General features: G+C 38.7%; 1 protein-coding gene across 1 annotated transcript in view; it reads right to left on the bottom strand.

The window, feature by feature from the left end:
• The window catches only part of LOC103499499 (DEAD-box ATP-dependent RNA helicase 13), a 41300-nt gene that overhangs the window by 914 nt on the left and 28221 nt on the right, over positions 1–12165 (bottom strand). The window lies entirely within an intron of this gene.

Consider the following 12165-nt stretch of genomic DNA (forward strand, 5'->3'; position numbering starts at 1 on the left):
AAGAGATACTCAAGAACACACAACAACTCAAGAACAATCAAATATGAAAAATATATTGGCATATAAGCTGTAATATCATAAGAACGAGTAACTCCTAGCCTTTCAAGAGGGCTAGACTCTCCCGAATTCCCACTCAAGAAAATTCCGGTACAAAATTCTTCATACCTTTTCCCAACCCCTCTCCTACTATTTATTACTAAAAAGCCCTAACCAACTTACTATCAAATTACTAATATGCCCATTCTAATAACCATACTAATAATCCTACTCTTATATAACTAGGGGTCTTGCAATACTCCATCCTTCAAAGACACCTTGTCCTCAAGGTATGTGATAGGAACCGAAATTCAAAGTGAAATTCCAGTAACCTTTTACTAATTGATTTGATGAAAGGATTGAATTGAGGAGATCTCAATTCAATTACAATGCTACAATCTCTCTTGCTTTCTTCTCTCAAGAAATGCAAGCCTAACTTCTACACTCAAAGTCTGCCTTTCTCTTATGCCTAAGACCCTTTATATAGACTCTTCTCCTTCTAACTGCTCAACTAACTAACAACTTCAACTAATTCTAACAACTTTCTTAACGGTGATCATCTTATTACCTTGATGCCCCTCTGTTTCTAATTCTTTCTTTTATTTTTTCTGCTATATTGAAACAATATTGGAGGTCTAACATTACTCCTCCCTTCCAAACTCACCTTGTCCTCAAGGTGGAAGTTCGAGTATTTGTTAGCAATATCATCATATTGTTCCCATGTTGCTTCATGATTTGACAATCCCTCCCAACGTATCATAACCTCTCATTCTTTTGCCTTGTTCCGCCGATAATCTAGAGCTTCCGCTGGGTGCGTTGTCCAAACAAGATTCTCATCCAGCTGTTGTACAGTTGGTTGTACGTCGATATGTTCTCCCACCAGCTTTTTTAATTGGGAAACATGGAAAATGGGATGGATTAATGTTCCCTCGGGTAATTCCAGCTTATATGCGACTGGTCCGATTCTTTCCAGAATTTTATAAGGGCCAAAGTATTTGGCTGATAGTTTTTCATTCCTCTTTCGTCTCAATGATAGTTGACGGTAAGGTCGTATCTTCAGAAAAACACGATCTCCCACCTCATACGCCACATCCCGTCTTTTTTTATCTGCATGTTTCTTCATTTGATCTTGGGCTAATCGCAGATGTTCCCTTAATGATAGTATCATTTCATCTCTTTCTCTCAATTGTTCATCTAGGGTAGCATTAGAAGTGACTTGTGTTCCATAAGATAATAAGGGGGGAGGTTTCCGTCCATAAACAACTTGGAATGGTGTCATTCCTAATGCTCTCTGGAATGTGGTATTGTACCAATATTCAGCCCACGCTATCCACTTAATCCACTCTTTGTGTTTATCATTACAGAGGCATCTCAAGTACATCTCAACTCCTCTATTCACTACTTCGGTTTGTCCATCGGACTGTGGGTGATATGCTGAGCTTCTATTTAGTTTCGTACCGGCTAAGCGGAACATTTCTTTCCAGAAGTTGCTAAGGAACACCCGATCCCTATCCGATACAATGGAGGTAGGAAACCCGTGTAACCGAACTACCTCCTTGACAAATAAGTCTGCTACTATTTTTGCTGAATATGGGTGTTTGAGTGGTAAGAAATGGGCATATTTACTCAATCGATCTACTACCACGAAAATAACTTCGAAACCCGCTGCTTTAGGTAAACCTTCCACAAAGTCTATAGATATATCATTCCATATTAGCGTAGGGATGCTTAACAGAAGTAGTAGGCCTGCTGGTGATAGACATAGTGTTTTATTCCGTTGACATATCAAGCATTTGGCACAATATTTCTTAATAACAATCTTCATCCCTTTCCAATGTAATTCCCCCGCAATACGTTTGTATGTGCGAAGAAAACCTGAGTGCCCTCCCACTGCTGAATCATGATAACTATGCAACACTTGAGGTATCAATTTAGATGATTGTGATATTACCAACCGATCTTTGTACTTCAACATTCCATTGCATATGTTGAACTTGCTGTCTTGTTGGTTGTCGTTGCTGTTTAGTTCAGCTATGATTTTCATCAGCCTTGCATCTTTTTCCACTTCTTCCTTAATAATTTGCAAGTCAAGGGAGACTGGGGTTGTTACGGTGTGTGTCTGAATAGTGGGTGTTACTCTTGACAATGCATCAGCCGCTTTATTCTCAACTCCCGGTTTGTATTCCACGTCGAAGGTATAGCCCAACAACTTAGCTAACCATCTTTGATATTGTGGTTGTACCACTCGTTGTTCTAATAAGAATTTCAATGATTTTTGATCCGTTCGCACCACAAATCGATTGCCCAACAGATAAGGGCGCCAACGCTGCACAGCTAATACCACAGTCATCAACTCCCGTTCATATACTGGTCTGCCTCTGTCTCTGTTGGCTAACGTATGGCTGTAAAACGCGATGGGGCGTTTATTTTGTATTAAGACAGCTCCTACTTCATATCCTGAAGCGTCCGTTTCGATTTCGAATGGTTTATCAAACATGGGTAAGGCTAATATTGGCAAGGCTATCATTGCTTCCTTGAGTTTCTCAGAAGCCTGTTCTGCTTCAGCATTCCATTTAAACCCTCCCTTCTTTAGTAGATGGGTTAGTGGGGCTGCTAAAGTGCCATAATGATGTACGAATTTTCTATAGTATCCAGTCAACCCAAGGAAACCTCGAGTTTCTCGTACATTTGTTGGTTTAGGCCACTTAGTTATGGCTTTAATTTTCTCTGGATCTACTTCTACACCCTTGTTTGAGATGAGGTGCCCCAGGTACTCTACTTTAGCTAGTCCAAAACTGCATTTCTTTCGGTTTGCAAACAACTCGTGTTTTCACAGCACCAAGAAAACAATCTCCATATGTTTTAAATGATCTTCCCAATTTCGGCTGTAGATTAGTATGTCATCGAAGAAAACGAGGACAAATTTTCTCAAGTATGGTCTGAAGATCGAGTTCATCAAGGATTGGAAAGTAGCTGGTGCGTTAGTGAGTCCGAAGGGCATTACTAGGAATTCATAATGTCCTTCGTGTGTTCGGAATGCTGTCTTCTCAATATCCCCGTCTACCATTCGGATTTGATGATATCCTGCTTTCAAATCGATCTTAGTAAACAGTGAAGCTCCTCCCAATTCATCAAATAACTCTTCCACTACTGGGATCGGAAATTTATCTGGGACAGTGACGTTGTTCAGGGCTCGGTAATCGACACAGAATCTCCAGCTCCCGTCCTTTTTTTTTACTAACAACACTGGGCTTGAGTAGGGACTCGCGCTTGGTCTTATGATCCCTGAAACTAGCATTTCGTTAACTAGTTTTTCCATCTCTTCTTTCTAATGATATGCATACCAGTATGGTCTGACATTCACTGGGTTGGTACCTTCTTTGAGATGTATTTGGTGTTCTATGCTTCTTCTTGGTGGTAATTTCTCGGGCCATTCAAATACATCACTAAACTGATTTAATATTGGGATCAGTTTTTCTTCTTTATGGGAGGTTTTCAGTTCAGCCACTTCAATGGATCTGCATTCAATCAAGTAGCCGTGATCATGTTCTTCCCAAGTTTTCACTAGATTTTTCAAGCTTACTCTTGCTTTAGTGAGACTTGGGTCTCCCTTTATGCAAATCTGCTTTTCATTGTCATAGAATGTTAGTGTCAGATTTTTCCAATCACATGTTGTTACTCCTAATGAATACAACCATTGCATTCCAAGAATCACATCGACTCCTCCAAGTTCTAGTGGCAGAAAATCTTCCTTTACTGTCCAGTTCTTCATTTGAATTTCCACTGATTCACAGATTCCCTTCCCTTGTATCGCTGCTCCGGATCCGAGGATTACTCCATAATGGGCTGTTTCTTTAATTGGTAATTGTAATGAAGTGACTAACTTTTCAGACACAAAATTATGTGTAGCACCGCAGTCAATCAATACCACAACTTCCTTGCCTTGTAATGATCCTCTGACCTTCATCGTTCCCGGATCATTCAATCCTACCACTGAATAAATTGACAACTCTATGCAGGTTGTCGCGTGTGGCTGTACTTCTGCAACTTTCAACTCAGCGTTTTCAGCTTCTGTTTCTTCAACGATTTCTAACTCCTCATTATTATTTTTTACTACAAACATTCTAAGCTCCCTCTGTTCTCTCATTTTACACTTATGATCAGCAGAGTACTTCTCATTACATTTGAAACAAAGCCCTTTTTCTTTTCTCAATTGGAATTCTGCATCTGGTAATCTTTTTTAGGCTCCTTCCTTCCGTATTTCTCCAGGATTTGGGCTTTTCAATGTAATTGTTCTTATCGGAAATGAGGCATTGGTCTTATTTTCTTTATTTTGCTGATAATAAGAGTGTTTCGTACCTGTTGATAAGGTCGCTGATTGTTTCCCGCCGATATAGCTATTCAAATTTGCCGCGTTTCTCAAAATTTCTCTATCTTCCACCAGTTGAGCAGTGAGCATCATTTCTGCCAATCCCTTTGGTCTGCAGAGAATGACTTCAGCTCTAATCCAAGGAAATAGACCAGTCATAAACGTTTCTTCCACGACTCGATCTTCTAAATCGGATAGAGGTGCGACTAATTTATCGAATCGGTTCCGATACTCCTCCACCGTCGTTTCTTGCAGGATTCTCAAAAATCGGCCGCAGACAGTGCCTTCTCTGGTCGATTGAAAGCGTACCATCAATCTTTCTTTCAAATTCGTCCAACTCACGAATTTCTCCCTTTCTTCCTGTGATCGGTACCAGTTCAGTGCTGGTCCGTCGAAGCAAATCGTCGATACAAGCATTTTTTCCGATTCCGTCAACTTATGAATCTGGAAATATCTCTCTGCTCGGAATAACCACGACTCCGGGTCTTCTCCGGTGAATACCGGCATCTCTACTTTCTTGAATTTACTTCGATCACTAGTGTTTTCATCCGAATCGGCTTTTCTTTCCGCACTGGTCTCCCCGATATCGTGACTGGAAGACACCTTGCCATCCTTCGATTTCGTCGCCAGCGAGTTCTGAATATCCGATTCGTTCATTCGTTCTCCGGCCATCGCCCTCTCTTTCGCATTCGCTTCCATGTATGACAGAATTGCTTGCTGTTGTTTTTCGGACTGTAAACGCATCATCTCCATGTTTTTCGTTATTTCGATCAGCGTCGATTCGATCACCGGCATCTTCATCAATTCTTTCTTGATTCTGACTATTTCTTGTTCAAAGGATTCCATTCTTTCTTCAATTATGGTCTGCACCATTCTTCCTCTGTTTTATGGACCATTTTGGCTCTGATACAAATTTGATAGTAGCCGAAATTCAAAGTGAAATTCCAGTAACCTTTTACTAATTGATTTGATGAAAGGATTGAATTGAGGAGATCTCAATTCAATTACAATGCTACAATCTCTCTTGCTTTCTTCTCTCAAGAAATGCAAGCCTAACTTCTACACTCAAAATCTGCCTTTCTCTTATGCCTAAGACCCTTTATATAGACTCTTCTCCTTCTAACTGCTCAACTAACTAACAACTTCAACTAATTCTAACAACTTTCTTAACGGTGATCATCTTATTACCCTGATGCCCCTCTGTTTCTAATTCTTTCTTTTATTTTTTCTGCTATATTGAAACAATATTGGAGGTCTAACAGTATGACTACAAAACACAATCACAAAATTGAGCTACTTCTCTTTTTTTTTTTTTTTTCAATTATATATAAACTAAACAGACCACCTGCCCCATTGTCACCCTCTTCAGCTTTGGGAACATTTGAGCTTCAATCAATTCACTTGGATTCGGCTCAATAAGCACCCAAGGACTCCACAATATTTCCACGAGCCTATCTCCACCCCATTGGAAGTGTTGTTTAAATAAGATATTCTTCCCTAATGGACTAGGCCTATAACCCATTGGTTGCTCTAAAATCAAGTCAATCTTTTGGGCCCATACTCCTTTTTCTTTGAAAGTAGCAATGAGCTTTAAACAATTTGATGGAGCCCTGAAATTGTAATAGAACACAGAGATAGAGATAGAATGTTCTTATTCAACGGTAAAGATGAATGTATTACAAGTTCGAATTGATGAAGGAATCAATTCAAGAAACTGTGAAATGGAAATTCAAAGGAAACTCTCTCTCACTTTCTGTTATCCTTTCTCTCAAGGATGAAACAGAGTTCTCACAAAAATACCCTCACTCCTACTGAAATTCTACTTATAACAGACACAAAGACTAACTGCCTTAGGTCCCACTGTGGTCCCCCTTCTCATTGTCTAAGCTTCCCTTAACACATGTTATTCCTTTCTTTCTCTTTCTTCTATACTGTAGAATAATAGGTGGTCTAACATTACTTTCCCTCTCCAAATCCACCTTGTCCTCAAGATGAAAGTCTGGAAATTGCTGCTGGAATTCATCACAAACTTCCCATGTAGCTTCATGCCTCGGTAAGCCTTTCCAACTTATCAGCACTTCCAACACTCCAAATGCATTCTTTTTATAGCCAAATACTTCTTCTGGTACTGCTTTCCATTCATGGGTTGGACTATCTATTGCACTTCAGTATGCCCCTCTAACATCTTCTTGAGTTGAGATACATGAAACACTGGGTGTATTGCTGCTGTAGTTGGTAATTCTAACTTATAAGCAACTGGTCCAATACTCTCAATGATTCTGTATGGACCGAAAAACTTCGGAGACAGTTTTTCATTTCTTCTCTTCCTTAGAGATACCTACCTATATGGACAGATCTTTAGGAAAACCATTTCTCTCACCAGAATCTCTAACATGGCTTCTTTTTAAATCTGCACATTTTTTCATCTTCTCTTGGGCCACAATGAGGTGCTCTTTCAATGCACCTAACATTACATCCCTCTCTTTCAACTCTTCATCAAACGTAGAATTGGGTGTTTCCCTATTTCTATAGTAAATCAGTGGTGGTAGTGAGCGGCCATAAACAACTTGGATTAGAGTCACTCCTAATGACCTTTGATACGTGGTATTATACTAGTACTCTGCCCAGTGCAACCATTTAACCCACTCCTTCAGTTTTTACCCCAAAAGCAGCACAGATAAATCTCCACTCCTCGGTTTACTACCTCTGTTTGTCCATCTATCTGTGGATGGTGAGTTGATCTTCTGTTCAATCTTGTTCCAGCTAATGGAAACATTTCCTTTCAGAAGTTACTCAAAAACAATTTATCTCAATGTGATACAATTGAGGTAGGAGAGCCATGCAGTCTCACTACTTGTTTCACAAAAGTATCAACTACTATCTTGGCGGTATATGGATGTTTAAGAGCTAAAAAATGTGCATATTTGCTCAATCTGTCTAACACTACTAGGATTACTTCAAAGCCAGCAGCCTTAGGTAACCCTTCAATGAAATCCATTGAGATGTCACTCCATATGTTGTTTAGAACTTCCGGTGGCCATAATAGCCCTGCAGGAGATAACGCTAACGACTTGTTACGTTGGCAAACTAGACATTCTTCACCATATTTCTTGACGTCTTGTTTCATTCTCTCCCAATACAGCTCCCCTGTCAATCTTTTATAAGTTAGAAAACCGAACTATCCCCCAAAGGCTGAATCACGATACATATGCAGGATGGTAGTATTAGTGTTGAAGATTTCGATATTACCAGCCTTCCCTTGTATCTTAGAATTCCATGCTGCATAGATAATTACACTCCATCTTTTTCCAACTTGGCAATTATTTCTCTTAAGTGAGTGATGCAGAACATCTTAGATTCTTAATGTTTCTTTAGGTTCTTGATATTTTTTTAACTATTTCTTAAGTTTCTTGGATTTAGTTTAGGTTTATTATTCTTGTTTCTTGAGTTAGTTCAAAAATAACAAACACTTAACATAGTTAATTTACAAAATAACTGACTCTTAACAACAAAGTTAGTTCACAAAATAACTAACTCATAACTAATTCTTGTTTAGCTTTCAGCCTATAAAAGGCTCCCATATTCATTAATAAAATCATATCTCGAGGTATTATCATAAGAACTTTTCATGCTTTGCATCGATTGGTATCAGAGGGCTCGATCCTAGCTCACTTCCTTCCAAAATTTGAATCTTCGCCATTCCGAACCATGGATGCAGAAGCCTCCGTAAACCAACGCTTGCAGTTGGTGGAACAAGCCATTGAAGAAATCCGAAAGGGACAATCAGATACATAACAATCAATAGTCAATTTGACTAACCTGATCACTCGAGTTCATGTGCAACCCTTAAAAGAAGTAGCACCAATTCAACCTCCAAGAAACCAGGCTGCGGCAAATCAAGAACGGCAAGAAGGTAGATCTTCCTACTTCAACAGCCGAATGGACGTGGAAAAAATTCTTGATTAGATCAAGAATGTAGAAATTTTTTTTGACTATGCCAATACCCCATAATACATGAAAGTCTGATTGGTGACCTTCAAGCTCCAAGGTGGCACTAGTGCGTGGTGGGATCGACTATAAAATAACAGGTGGGTATTCCGTAAATATCCTATTAGAAGCTGGCCAAAGATGCTAAGGCTCATGAAAAAACAATTTTTTCAGATCAACCACCAACAACTACTCTACAGTCAATATCAACAATGTCACCAAAGTTCTCGAAATATCATGGACTACACAGAAGAGTTCTATAGACTAGGCGCTCGCAACAATCTTCATGAAACTAAACACCAACAAATTTCTAGACTTGTTCACAGTTTGCACGATGAAATTAAAGACATTGTCAACTTACATCCACTTACTTTTCTTTCGAATGCTATTTCCTTGGCATCAAATATTGAAAAGAATGACAAGATCAAGAAAATCAAGACTTATCAAAGAAAGAACAATGGGGCAAACAGCAACAAAGAACTAATCCCACTAACTCATTTAGAAATTTTCAACAAGGAAGCTCATCAACACCTTCACGGCCCATCAAGAAGAATGACATTCCACCCAAAAATCCAATCACCGGGTTCCATAAAAGCAGGTGAAAGCTCTAGTAAAAATAAAGTTGATAACATCTATAATCGTCCTACTTTAGATAAATGCTTCAAGTGTGGTCAACAAGGACATCTCTCTAACGAGTGCCCGCAAAGAAGAGCTTTGACAATTGAAGAAGAGCAAAAAGACGATTATTCAGATGACAATAACTATCAAGTTTCAACCCCGGATGAGAGAGATCAACTACCTTGTGTTATTCAAAGAATCCTTCTCACTCCAAGAGCTGATCGCATACCTCAAAGAAACTCTCTTTCTAGAACAAGATGCACAATTAATGGTAAAGTGTGTCAAGTTATTATTGATGGTGGTAGCAGCGAAAATCTAGTATCTAAAAAGCTCGTTATTGCCCTAAATTTAAAAATTGAACCCCACTCAAACCCTTATAAGGTTAATTGGATAAAAAATGGGAGAGAAGCTATTGTTAGTGAGGTTTGCATTGTTTCTTTATCAATAAGACAACACTATGAAAACCAAATTATATGCGATGTTCTGGAAATGGATGCTTTCCATATTCTTTTAGGACGTCCTTGGCAGTATGACACAGATTATGTACATAGGGGTAAAGCTAACACCATTGAGTTTGATTGGATGAGTAGACGAGTAATTCTTTTACCTATAGGCAGCTCTCCCAAAACAAAAATTAGCTCTAATAAAGGCAAACAACTTTTCACAATTCATAAAGGTAAAGATTTCTTGCCGTCAGATACCACACCTCTTTTAGCCTTTGTCATTGAAGGAACCAACATTACATCCACAGAAACTAACCTACCTATTCAGATTACTCACCTTCTAGCCGAATTCCCAAAAATCACATAATCAATCAATTCTTTGCCACCCCTTAGGAATATACAACACATAATAGACTTAATGCCCAATACCATATTACCTAATCTGCCACACTACCGAATGAACCCTAGGGAGTACCAAACTCTTTATGAACAAATAGAAGAACTCCTTAGCAAAGGTCATATCCAACCAAGCTTAAGTCCTCGTGCTGTCCCAGCCTTGTTTGCATCGAAAATAATGGTAGTTGGAGACTTTGTGTTGACAGTAGAGCCATAAACAAAATCACAATCAAATACAGGTTCCCTATCCCTTGTTTATCCGATCTCCTTGACCAATTAGGTAACGTCTCTATCTTTTCTAAAGAAGATCTTAGAGCGGCTACCACCAAATTCGAATTAAACCAAGGATGAGTGGAAAACAACATTTAAAACCAATGAAGGGTTGTTTGAATGGTTAATTATGCCTTTTGGTCTCTCAAATGCCCCTAGCACTTTTATTCGTCTAATGAACCAAATTCTCCTACCTTTTTTGAACCAATTCATTGTGTTATACTTTGATGACATACTCATCTACAGCTCCACTAAAGAAGACCATCTCAAACACCTCCATTAAAGAAGACCATCTCAAACACCTCCATTTACCTTTTACTGCTTTACAAGAAAATGAGCTACAAATTAACCTTAAAAAGTGTGATTTTCTATGTTATAGCATTCATTTTATTGGATTTATCATAGTTCTAATGGTGTTGTTGCTGATCTTAAAACAATTGATTCTATTAGTTCTTGGCCTCAAACAAAAACTCCAAAAGATATACAATGTTTTTTAGGCTTAGCTTCCTTTTATAGAAGATTTATAAGGAATTTTAGCACTATTGCAACCCCTTTGACAAATTGTTTAAAGAAAGGTAGTTTCGAATGGGGACAAATTGAAGAAGACAGCTTCTTGCAATTGAAAAAAGCATTAGCTAGCCCCCTGTCTTAAAATTACCTAACTTTGATAAACCATTTGAAATCATTGTAGATGCCTCGGGTTTAGGAATAGGAGCTGTCCTTAGTCAAGAGGGCCACCCTTTAGAGTATTTTAGTGAAAAATTAAGTACCTCTAGACAAAATTGGAGTACCTATGAACAAGAATTGTATGCCCTCATGCATGCCCTCAAACAATGGGAACATTATCTCCTTGCTAATACTTTTATTTTACTTACTGATCACTTTTCTCTTAAATTTCTGAATTCTCAAAAAAATATTAATAAAATGCTTGCTCGGTGGCTCCAATTCTTACAACGCTTTGATTTTATGATTAAGCACACTTCAAGTAAGACTACTAAGGTTGCTGATGCCCTCAGCCGAAAAGGTATACTCCTTACCATCCTTCAATCTCAAATAATTGCCTTTGATCACTTTCCTACTTTGTACCCTACTGACATTGATTTTAGAATTATTTGGGAGGCTTGTTCTAATCATAAACCTTGTAAAGATTACCACATTGTTAATGATTTTTTATTCAAAGGTGATGTTCTATGTATACCTCATACATCCCTAAGAGAGGCCATATATCAAAGAAGCCCACTCTAGTGGCTTGGCAAGACATTTTGGCCGAGACAAAACCTTAACTGCAATTTCCACTAAATTCTTTTGACCACAACTTAATAGGGATGTCACTAACTTCATTAAAAGATGTTTTATTTGCCGAACCGCTAAAGGTAACTCTCAAAATACAGGTTTGTACACCTCTCTGCCTATCCCTTCCACTATTTAGGAAGATTTAGCCATGGACTTTGAGTTAGGCTTACCAAGAACTCAGAAGGGTCATGATTCGATTTTTGTAGTTGTAGACCGTTTTAGCAAAACGGCTCATTCTATCCCTTACAAAAAACTTTTGATGCTTTGAATATTGCTAATCCGTTTTTCGAGAATTGTTAGATTACACAAAATTCCTAAAACAATAGTGTCGGATCATGATGTCAAGTTCTTGAGCCACTTTTGGAGATCGTTATGGAAGAAATCTGACACCAATTTACTATTTAGTACCGCCAGCCACCCCCAAACTAACGTCCAAACAAAGGTTACAAATCATACTCTTGGCAACCTCATTCGATGTCTTAGCAGGGATAAACCTAGACAATGGGACCTAGCATTGCCTCAAGCTGAATTCGCCTTCAATCACATGGCAAATCGCTCAACAGGGAAGTCTCCATTTGAGGTTGTATACGCTATTCTCCCTTGAGTTACTTTTGATTTAGCTCATCTTCCTTATGTCGTTGATGTCACTATGGAGACTGAAGCCATGGCTGACCGTAATTCCAAGTTGCACCAAGAAGTAAAGGATCATCTACAGCTCGCTAATGATTCTCTTGGCAACCTCATTCGATGTCT

Source organism: Cucumis melo, chromosome 5 (genome assembly GCF_025177605.1).
Source record: "Cucumis melo cultivar AY chromosome 5, USDA_Cmelo_AY_1.0, whole genome shotgun sequence".
NCBI lineage: Eukaryota > Viridiplantae > Streptophyta > Magnoliopsida > Cucurbitales > Cucurbitaceae > Cucumis > Cucumis melo.